The sequence below is a fragment of the Macaca thibetana genome, chromosome 19, assembly GCF_024542745.1.
Source record: "Macaca thibetana thibetana isolate TM-01 chromosome 19, ASM2454274v1, whole genome shotgun sequence".
Taxonomy (NCBI): Eukaryota; Metazoa; Chordata; class Mammalia; order Primates; family Cercopithecidae; genus Macaca; species Macaca thibetana.
In genome coordinates, this window is record NC_065596.1 from 24,740,385 (window position 1) to 24,749,768 (window position 9,384).

Here is a 9,384-nt window from a genome sequence, read left to right on the forward strand (position 1 = left end):
GTTCTGTGTTTCTATGCAGGCTTTAATATGACTGCCTTCTAATTGCTGTAGTATTTCTTTTATCAGACTTCTCAGGTAGAAGCTTTATCAAATTCAAAGGAAAATTTTTGGCAACCTTATTACTTAGTCTTTCTTCCCATCTCTATGAGCTACCAAGAAAATTTGTTGGAGTTTGATAATTTCATCATATGTATTCATTATTTGAGCAGGAGTAACATTTACATACTCTTCTTCATTGTTGGCCAGAAGAATACGTCTTTTGGAAAGTGGTATATGGCAGTAAGTATAAGGTACAACTGTTCGACCTGGAAATCATAGGATAGAAAATTACAACATTAAAACTCTGAAAATTAGTAGACTACACGGATGATGTCACTTCATTTTAAAATGGAAAGAACAAGTGTTCAACCACAGGAATTTGTGTGAAGTGCATTTATTCGTATAACACAAAGCCAGTAAAGTGATGAAATAGATGTACAATAAAAAAAGAACATAATGTATGCCTTAGGAAATCCAATTGTAGTCTTCTAAGTGTCTTTGTGTTTCTGGGTTTGTTTATTTGGTTATTTTTAGTGTGTACGTACATCGTTTGTGAATGAATATTCTGACATTTTCCCTGGCAATGAGTATTTGCTGGAATTTTTCATTTTATAATTTTACACATTTTAAAATTTCTCATTGAACACCAATTTTACCAAAGCAGTTATGTGAACAAAAATTTGAAAAATTATTAATATTAATCACCTATAAGGACTCTGAATAAGATTGCTCTACATTGTCATATGACAGTTCAAAATTAAGGAATAGGGATGTGGAAGTCATATTTCAAAATTAAAAAAATGTATCTGGTCATTTGGATATACAGATTGATGAGTGTGGTCAACTGCCTTCATAACTAATGTGTGTGATTCTGCTTTAGGCATAAGTCAGGAAGCAAGCAAATCCTAGTGATAGAAATAATGCGGGTATATATGGTTGTGGAGGTTGAAAAAACAGATTCTTTGAAGAACAGGTGTGCATGATCAGGGAACTTAACACAACAGCAGCAGTCTCTTAGTGTGTGGAACCAGCTAGGACAAAGAGCTGATTTGGGTGCCAATTCATAGTTATACACCATGGTATAACTTAACTGTTTTTTTTTTTTTTTTTTAATTTTTTTATTTTTTTGAGACGGAGTCTCGCTCTGTCGCCCAGGCTGGAGTGCAGTGGCCAGATCTCAGCTCACTGCAAGCTCCACCTCCCGGGTTCACGCCATTCTCCTGCCTCAGCCTCCCAAGTAGCTGGGACTACAGGCGCCCGCCACGAGACGGAGTCTGGCTGTGTCTCCCAGGCTGGAGTGCAGTGGTGTGATCTTGGCTCACTGCAAGCTCCGCCTCCCGGGTTCACGCCATTCTCCCGCCTCAGCCTCCCAAGTAGCTGAGACTACAGGCGCCCGCCACCACGCCCGGCTAGTTTTTTGTATTTTTAGTAGAGACGGGGTTTCACCATGTTAGCCAGGATAGTCTCGATCTCCTGACCTCGTGATCCACCCGCCTCGGCCTCCCAAAGTGCTGGGATTACAGGCTTGAGCCACCGCGCCCGGCCAACTTAACTGTATTAGGTTAAAAGTCATTCTTCAAAGTGTCTAGTTGAGATTCATAAGCTTTTCATAATTAGTTTTCTAAATAATATCTTTTCATGATGCTGTATTCATGCTGTGCCAGTTTGGATAATAGATTGGAGGTCCCTAAGACTACTTCTGGGTTCTGTGATTTGCTAAAATAACTGAGAGTATAGTTGTACTTATAACAATATTACAGTGACAAGATACAAAACAGAATCTGTAAAGGGAAATGGCTCATCAGCAGCTGTTTAGAGGAAAACAGAAGCAAACTTACCAGAGTCCTCTCTGCATGGTGTTACATAAGACTTAACTCCTCCAGCATTGAATTGTGATACTACTTGTGAAATTTCTACAGTGGAAGCTCATTAGCAACCAGCAGCAAAGGTTCTTATTGAGATTGATTATATAGGTATCTGTCTAGTGCATACCAAGATTCCCAACTGTAAGAAGAAGAGCAAGTGTTCCGAATAAGTTGCATTGTAGAGTTTAGGCATGGTGAACCACTCTTACCCATTATTGAAAGGTGGTAACTCTCAAACCCCATGTTCCTTGACCCCATGTTCCTTGACGCCAGCCAAAGGCCAGTGTTGTGAACAGCTCTTTTTAAAGTTAGCAGTCTGACTTATGCCTGCTCTGTTAACTTTTTGTGCACATGGTATCAGAACAGTAGGGCCTGCAGTCTTGTGGGGTTTCCTTAAACTATCACCAGATAACATAATAGTTCATCTCTAAGGTAATTATTTGTGAAAGAAAACTCATCAGATTACATTTTTAAATATTTGTTATAACAAAAAATATCATAGGTAGGCCTTCCATCTACCCTCTTGTGTGCCTGGGTCCTCAAATTGGTCACAAGATGACATTAACACCTGGGAGCAGTTGATTTTTTTTAATTGTTCATATTTCTGTCTCACAGAGTGCATGAGTATTTGACTTCCAATAAAACTGAATATTGAATACCTAGCTTCATATGTAGTACCTGAGCTTTTGTGTGGCCAGTATTTCTTGCCACTTCTCAGCATGGACTGGATCCCTTTTATGTGTGTGAACCTGGCTAGTTCACCATGTTAACTTTGAAATTGGGTACACTGTTATAATTGGGAATTATTGCAGAGTGTCAATCTCTGTGTTTGAAAAATGAGGGAAGCTTCCCAAGTTATTAATCTCTGATCATATCAGTAGGATATCCATTTAAAGGTTTGAGTTAAATGCCACAACATTTGTGGATTTTTTTTGATACACTATGACAATAACTTCCTGGATAGATTTGTTGTTGTTTTAAATTTTATAGTAAAAATACAATGATTTTACTTGCAAGAATAATGCCTAGACATTGGAAACAATCACGTTGGTACAGAAAAGTCTAAAAAGGAAAGTGGAAGATAGGAAGTATGAATATTTTGGTAAGGATAATTCAGCATATATATGCACATAGGTAACAATTGTATAGAATTTTACAAAACTAGGAACACACTAAGCATACTTGCTCCTAACAGGATTGTCCTAATTTGACACTAATGTTAAAGGCTGTATAAATAAGTTGACCTCCAACCTCATTTCTACTCATTTCTACTGCCTGCTGTATCCTGGTGTACTGAATATTAATTTTTCCTTAAACAGTTTTCTGCTGATGAGGATCTGTGTGGTATCAATTTTAATTACAACATGCCTAGACTTCAGTCCCTAGTTATTTAATCAAGCACTAATATATATATATGGAAGGCATTTTGTAGATACTTAGCCCATAATCAGTTGGCTTTGAGTAGGGATATTATGTGAGATAATGTCGGTGGGCCTGATGAATCGCTTGAAATTATTTAAAAGTAGAGCTGAAGCTTCTTTGAAAAAAGAAAATTGCACCTTTTAGTAGCATCTTCCTCCCATGAGTTAGTGTTCCATCTGAGCCATCCTGGGGTACAGCCATTCGGTTTTTGCAATTGCTTAGCCAGTCCCACAGTGGCATAAGAAAGTTCCTTGCAATAAATCACTTGAATATGTTATATTGATTTTATTACTCTCTTTCAACACTGACCAAAAGATATTTTGTTCCAGAAATGGTTCTAGAGGAAGAGAATCTTAAGAATGGGTTTTCTAAATTAATTATGTGTTTTCTTAAATTGGATTTCTCATCTGTTTTAGTTTAAAGGCACTATTGACTTTATTTCCAGTGGAAAATAGGGCATTGGTTGTTAAAACCACGACATGGTGATAAATATATGCCAAATATATTGGATAACCCCAAGCATATACCTATAGAAGGCATGATTCTGGATGACTATGAATTTGTTAGTTTAGGACATAATAGTCAAACAAAGGACTATAGTGGTATTTACTAGTTGCTCCTATTTGTGCTTCAGAAAGTGGGACAGAAAAAGATGAGGTCAAGGCATCAAATTCCAGCTCAACCAGAATAACCTGAAAGCTTCAGCCATTGTGCATGGCTTCTTAACCTTGTGTTGTTGATCTTGGCATTCATAGTAAATAACTTGATGGGAAGTCTATTACACTGTTACTTGATTCGTATAGGCAGGAGGATTTTATTGCAGGTAAACAGAAATCCAACTGGAATTACCTAACAGAATCACATCTCCCAAATCAATTCTAAGACATGTCCAGTTTAAAAATCCACAATTGTTTCAATAAATGAGAGGTCAGTTCTGAATTAGGATGGACCCTGGTACATTGCAGAGTAATTCACAAGGCCCTACAACCATTAACCCGTGTGACTATGTAGTCAAAAGGAGAAATATTCAAACATCTTGGCAATGACTAACTCCTTATTGTGAAATGGCACATTTATATTTCGATGATTGGGCCTGGTGAGAAGGAAGCAGGAAGGAATCTAGGCATATTTGTAAGATACATACGTATCAGAGGGAAGAAATAAATCTTATAATAATTCATGGGTCTTTTGCCTTGGTGAAATTTCCACAAGTTCACTGATGTAGGCCTATTGAGATATCCCTTCTGGGTGTAGGTCAAGTAGCATATAGCCCTTCCTACAACCAAAAAAATAGCATCACAACGCCTAGTGGGCCACTAGCGCTATTGTATGCTACTTAATCCTCGTTGAGGTGTGCTATTTTGCCTATTTTGTGTGACCTGAAAACATTTTGATTCACCCAAGATAAGTCTGTGCAGTGTGTCCCAGCTGCCATGTAAGTTTCTCTGCCATCAGGACCCTATGACCCAGAAGAGTCAAAAGTGATTAAAATGTTAATGAAAGATAGTGATGGTTGAGCCTTTGGCTGGCCCCACTTAGTAAATTAAAACACAGATATATAGGATTTGGGGGCAAAGCTCTGCCATTCTTAACATATACTTACACTTCTTTTGAGATGCAGCTTTTGGTTTTGCTAGTGGTTTTAGTGGAGACAGAGCAATTAATCATGGGCTACCAAATTAGCATGTGAGCAGAGATTTCCATCATGAATTGGGTGTTGTTGGCCCCTCCATGTCTTTTTTAAAATTTTTACTATTACTTTTTATTTTTATTTTTTGAGACAGAGTCTCACTCTGTTGCCCAGGCTGGAGTGCAGTGATGTGATCTCAGCTCACTGCAAGCTCCGCCTCCCAGGTTCACGCCATTCTCCTGCCTCAGCCTCCTGAGTAGCTGGGACTACAGGTGCCCACCACCATGCCCGGCTAATTTTTTGTGTTTTTTTTTTAGTAGAGATGGGGTTTCACCATGTTAGCCAGGATGGTCTCGATCTCCTGACCTCGTGATCCACCTGCTTCGGCCTCCCAAAGTGCTGGGATTACAGGCGTGAGCCACTACGCCCGGACTGGCCCCTCCATGTCTTTAAATTGCATGTGCACATCAGCATTCCATTTGGAACCGGTATACATGAGATTGAGTTTGAGCAGTCCCCGTAGCTTCAGGTAAGTGATTCTAGGCCCATGGTCCCTAATCCTTTTACATTAACTTCAGAATGAGTGAACATGATAAGTTATACGAAATTATTGTTTTAGCAGCAAAATTAAAATGGAGTTAATAAAAGTGAACAAAACCTAAGGGACATTGTGGACACCATCAGTTGGACCAATGTATGCATGATAGAAGTCCCAGATGGAGAGAGAGAGTCAGAAAGCTAATTCAAAAATAAATACATAAACAAATAAAGGCTAAAACCTTCTCAAATTTGAGCAATATGAATCTGCAAATCCGAAAGCCTAACGGACTTCAAAATAGATTAACCCAGAGACACACACTGAAACACGTATAATAAAACTGTTGGAAGCCAAAGACAAAGGAGAACCTTGAAAGTAGCAAAACAAAACTAATTTGTCATGTACAAGGAATCTTCTACAAGATAATCAGTGGATTGTTCAGCAAACCTTTGAGGAGATGATATGTTCTAATATGCAGAAGAAAAAAAGTCTACTGAGGATTCTAAATTCAGTGAAACTGTCCTTCAAAAATAGGAGATAAATTAATAATCTGCCAAGAGATATGGTTTGGAACTGTGTCCTCACCCAAATTTCATGTTGAATTGGAGGAGGGACCTGGTGAGAGGTGATTGGATCATGGGTGCACTTTCTAATGGTCTAGCACCATCCCCCTAGTACTGTCTCATGATAGAGTTCTCACAAGATCTGGTTGTTTAAAAGTATGTAGCACCTCCCCCTTCATGTGCTCTCCCTTTCTCTCTCCTGTTCTGCCATGATAAAGACATGCTTGCTTCCCCTTCATCTTCTGCCATGATTGTAAGTTTCCTGAGGCCTCCCAGTCTTGCTTTCTGTTAAATCTGTGGAACTGTGAGTCAATTAAACTTCTTTTCTTCATAAATTACCCAATCTCAGGTAGTTCTTTATAGGAGTCTGAGAATGGACTAATGCTACGCTATAGGACAACTGTAGTTAACAGTATATTATATCGTTTCAAATATCTAGAAGGAGGACATTGAATGTTCCCAATACAAAGGAATAATAAATGTTTGAGATGATGGATATGCAGATTACCCTGATCTGATCATTGTATATTATATGTATCAAAACATCATTATATGTCTCATGAGTAGTTATAAGTATTATTTGTCAATAAAATATACTACAATAAAAACTTTAAAGGTGTTAACATCTTAAATAAATAATAATTAAAAATTGAGAAGAGGCCAGGTACAGTGACTCATACCTGTAATCTCAGCACTTTAGAAGCCTGAGGCGGGAAAATCGCTTGAGCCCAGGACTCCAAGACCAGCCTTGGCAACATAGCAAGACCTCGGTCTAAAAAAAAAATTGAGGAGAACAGACCAAAAAAACTCAACATAAAAATGGGTAATAGATTTGAACAATTTACAAGAAGAAAAATAATACTGACACAGGAAATATGCAAAAATGCTCCATGTTATTTAAAAAACAAGAAATGTAAATTAAAACTAAATTTAAATACACTTCTTACCATTTAATTGGCAAAACTTTAAAAATGCCGTAATAACACATTTTGTTAGCTAGTTTCAAGGCAAGAGTATATTTATACATTACTTCTGGAAATGGAAATGGTACGAAAAAATTAAGGCAACTTGACAATATGCAACAAATTATATTTCTATTAACATCTCTTTTCAATCCTGCTTTTTGGGATGTACTCTTCTGATATATCTTCAACAGGGATAATATATACATGTACAAGTGTATTTACTACAGCATTATTTGTAATAATAAAATATTGGAAGTCACGGAAATGCCCATAAATTGGAGCCCTGTTAAACAAACCACTCAATGGAATGTATTCAGTTTTAAAAATAAATTACTCTATATGACGTGATTTCCAAGATGTTATTATGTGAACATAGAAGAGTTAGAAGTGTACTATCTTAACATTTAAGTAAAAAGGGAATATAAGAAACACATCTATTCTGTTAAAAAAAGTGATAATGAAAATAATAAAATTAGTTACATAAAAGTGTTAGGTGGCAACACCATGGAAGTGGTTTAGGGGTAGGAGGGAGGGGAGTGGCAGTTCTCTGAGAGTAATATGTGGTAGAGCATTGACTTATGGGAACATGTTAATGACTGACATACCCAATAATATAAAATCAAGAATGAGATTTCTTTGTAGATAAACGAGGAAAGTTAAAATCATAGAATAACAAATTAACCTAAATGTATTTGAAGTCAATGACATAAACAGTCTAAAAGTGAGGGCAAGAAGTAATTTAAGCAACTTATTAAACAGTACAGTATTTGACTATATATCCTCAGTCTAAACACAAAAAGAACTACAAAGAATGTTGAACTCGACTTTTGAGTTATTTTTTACAATGATATGAATTAGTAATTCTGACACTACATGATGCATATTGAATGGTCTTAATGTTTGTGGCCTACCAAAATTCATATGTTGAAATTGTTACTCTCAATGTGATGGTAATAGGAGGTGGGGCCTTTGGAGGGTGATTAGGTCATGAGGGAAGAACATTCATGAATGGGATGAATACCCTTATAAAAAATGCCACAAGGAGCTTGTCACTTCAACCAAAAGAACACAGCAATATGGTGCTACGTATGAACAAGAAAGTGGCCTTCTACCTGACACAAAATCTGCCAGTGCCTGGATCTTGAATCACAGTTTCCAGATCTGTGAAGAATAGATTTCTGTTGTTTAAAAGCCAGGCAAGCTATGGTATTTTGTGACTAAAAATATTGGTACTGTAACAAATACCTAAAAATGTAGCAGTCTCTTTGGAACTATGTAATGGATAGAGGCTAGAAGAGTTTTTACATGCATGCTAGGAAAAGCCTACAGTGCCGTGAATGGACTGATGAGGACAATTCTGGTTAGGGCTCAGAAATAGAGAATGAAAACTGTAGAGAAAGCATAGATCTTGTTAGAGCATACCTAGGTGGTCACGATCAGAATGTTGGTAGAAATATGGACAGTAAAGGCCATTCTGAAGACCTCAGAAACGTTGAACATGTTATTGGAAGAGAAGAGAGCTTCTTGTTATAAAGGGACAAAGAATTTGACTGAATTATATTCAGGTGCTAGTGTTTCATGGCAGGTAAAATTTGTGAATGATATAATTGAAGATTTATTCGAATTAATTTCTAATCAAAGTGAAGTTGTTGCTTGAATAATCTTGACTACCCATAGTAAAAGGCAAGAAGTGAGAAATGACTGAAATAAGTATCAATTAAAAGGGAAACAGAACTAAAATTTATAAAAGTTTACAACCTATCTACTTTGGGGAAAAAAAAAAGGAAACCTGAAGGAAACAAGGGTATGGTTAAGCAACTAATTCATGAAATTAGTATGGATTGGCCATGTCAACTGAAGCCAGGACCTATTGTCCAAGACAATGGAAGAATGACCCCAAAGGCATTTCACAGATTATGGCAGCTTCTTCTCCCATCACAGGCCCAGAGTGCAAGGACCTGGGGGACAGAAAGGGCCTTTGATGCCAGATATACCCTAATATATTAGGCACAGTTTCCTGCCTACTACGATTGAGCGTGTCAATAAATTTTTGTCTCTTGTTGGGGCAGAACAGAGCAAGGATACAGCTGTAACTGGTATAGAAATAGCATTCACTCAATTTTCAGAGCAGTGTTCCTCATACTGCGGTAGTCACTTTAAAGAAAACCATGAAAAGTCTTCTTTTTTAGTTCAGAAAAATTGATACAGAACATGAGACTCCATTATTTCAAAATAAAAATATAGGTTGAAAGGCCAGAATTCAGAGGTCCACCTGCCTGAGCCAAAATTCCCACGCCTCCACAGAGCAAATGGACTCCATTTCCCAAGATACCCGCGAAACGCCTGCGAGAGTCCAGTTGCC